Source organism: Musca domestica, unplaced genomic scaffold (genome assembly GCF_030504385.1).
Source record: "Musca domestica strain aabys unplaced genomic scaffold, Musca_domestica.polishedcontigs.V.1.1 5, whole genome shotgun sequence".
NCBI lineage: Eukaryota > Metazoa > Arthropoda > Insecta > Diptera > Muscidae > Musca > Musca domestica.
The window spans coordinates 7241108-7244152 of NW_026712346.1; positions in this window are offsets into that span (position 1 = coordinate 7241108).

Genomic DNA, 3045 nt, shown 5'->3' on the forward strand with positions numbered 1-3045 from the left:
ATTAAGTTCGGCCGGGCCAAACTTTAAATACCCTCCACCTTAAGGTAAAGGAAACATTAGAACCCATTGTATCCCACAAATACCAATTTTTAGACATATTAGTGGGAAAATGTCGCAAAATCATCAAAATATTGAATATCGGGAGGTACCGCTATATGGGGCTATACAAAAACCTGAACCTATACATACAATATTTCGATAACGATGCTAGAACCCATTAGGACACAAAAATACCCATTTTTAGACAAATCCGCGAAGAAATGTGGCAAAAATCTTCAATAATATTGAATATCTGGAGGTACCGTTATATGGGAGCTATACCAAAAGGTGGACCCATACATACAATGTTTCGCACCGCAGCCAGAACCTATTATGACCAACAAATACCAATTTTTAGACAAATCCGTGAAAAAATGTGACAAAATCCATAAAAATACCCCATATAGGGAGGTACCATTATATGGGGGCTATACCAAATCGTTGACCTTTACATGCAATGCTTTGCCACCGAAGCTAGAACCAATTATGACCAACAAATACCAATTTTTAGACAAATCCGTGAAAAAAATTGGCACAAATCTTAAAATATATATATATATGGGGACTATACCAAAACGTGGACGGATTATCTCATTTTCAATACCAACCATCTTAGACACAATACAAATTATTCTGCTAAACTTTGACGCTCTACGTCAAATAATGTGGGCTGCATCGTGATTTCAACAGACAGACAGACAGTCGAACATCGTTAAATCGACTTGGAATTTTATGATGATTATGAATATATACACTTTATGGGGTCTACGACGAATATTTAGGGATGTTACAAACGGGATGACAAAGTTAATATACCCTCCTTTCCAAGGTATATACCAATAAATCAAAATACCGACTATTAAGGCACGGGAGGTAGAAACAAACGTGGGCCTATAATGACAATGTTTTATTTCAACTAAAAGCATGGCTAAAATTGATAAAATACTAAATGTCTGGACATATTTTTATGGATGTTGTAGGAAAAGGTGAAAATATTTAAAAGGAAATATGAACTATTACAAACTCTTAATACCCAGTTATAAGCAATTCAGTTAGAGATTGTGGCTGAAATCAACAAGATATTCAATATTGGTAGAAAGCCCATCCTCCATCTTGACTTGCCTGCAGGCAAGTTAGCTAAATCTATAATCTTAGCTTCCTATAGATACTCGTATGAACTAGAGCTTAATCATGTCTAACGGACACAGCTAAATTAGGATTTTATGTCGATCAAAATATATGTATGTATATGAATCACAAACGGAATGAAAACAAGTTTGAAAACAATATAATTCATTCTTGATAGGATTTACCAGTGCATCATAGAGATCCACAACAAGAAGGACACATTCGCGTCTAACCGTAGTATTAGCGGATGATTACTCACAAGCTATTGTACCGAATCGATTTACCTTAACTACGGCTCTATCGACGAGCTAAATCTACTATAGATGTTTGCTAACAAGATCTTCCCCTATCCCATTTAATGAACAGACATAACCCCCATTGGCTACTTGAGACAAATGTATAATGTGTCTAGTCTACGTCATCAGATTTCGATCTACTCCCTAGGGAAAGTACGCTGAGTTGGTGGGAGTCCAAATGGCATGATCCAAACAGGACATAAGCACATGTCACGTATGCGTGCAACGCTATCGTTTTACTTTGTTACTTTCCGAATCCGAGAGAATCTTTAATACGGGTTTTAGTTCTCTTCTACATCTTATTTTTTGGAGAAGATCATTAATTGCCTGTTGACAAGAATTAATATAACTAAATCTAGATTAAATATGCTATCCGGATGAAATATTTTTCTATGTCTGGTATTTTACTTCTTACTAATTTCCCTCATGATGCGGATCATGGTAGTTGACTTCCTAAGAGAGGGACTGTAAAGTTTGTTATACGAAGGATATACTTACGCTTCCCACAAAGGGTGCAAGGAGTCTAGTGCAGATTATCCTTAAACTATGAAAGGCTGCGGTTGCAAACCCTCGCGACGACAAACATCGACATCGCCATGGTCCAGGAGCCTTATCCTTCTAACAAAAGTGTTCCCAGGCTAAACGGCAAGAACTATTTAGTTTATTTCACAAACGGAGCTGGTTCGGTAGACTAAGGACCTTCGAAGGTCATATTACAGAGCCAGTGCAGCTAAACAGTACTGATTGGTATGTCTGTAACGCAAACTTTAAGAAGTATAAAAGCGAGTAAAAGAAGGTTAAAGATAAATCTTTAGATAAAAGATTGAATATTTAAACTCTGAAATTGTTCGTAAAAACTTTGAGGAGAAAGGTACCGGTGAGATGTGTTTCTAAAGCCGGGAAACCTAATCAAACGTTGCCCAGATACTATAGACCGATTAACCTTTCTTCATTTCTAATGAAGACCTTTGAAAAATTGCCGAATCAGAACTTCAGTGGAGACAGCCCTACACGAAGTTCTCAGATACATTCAACTTTGCTGGCAACTTTGCTCGATAAAAGGGGGCATTCAAAAATGTGAAGCTCGAGTCGATCCATTCTTGATTGAATGGATTGGTATGATGGTAGAAAGCAGTATAATCAATTGAAGCTTAGGAGAGAGAAAATATGTGTTGCATTTTATCATAAACTTCCAGTTCAATTTAACCCAGCGAAAAGTGAGCTGAGATTATGGAAAGTGTTTTAATCATGAATGAAGCCTGGACATACCAATAGATCGAGGTTGTTCCAAGTCGAATGATGAAACCGTCTTACCACCACTAAGGTGGATCTAAGAGCCAGTCGCAAACTATCCACTTTTGCTATTACCGATTAATCTGAAATTTTGAATTTCGGTGACAATACAATTATGTTTATTCATTATCATTATAAATCTAAGATGGCGGCCGCTACAAAATGGCGGATAACGTAGGTTTTATCAATCCCATAATATGGGTATCAAATGAAAGTGCTCAACAAGTAGAATACAATGTACTATATAAAATTAAAATCCAATATGGCGGTCCCTACACAATGGCGGATA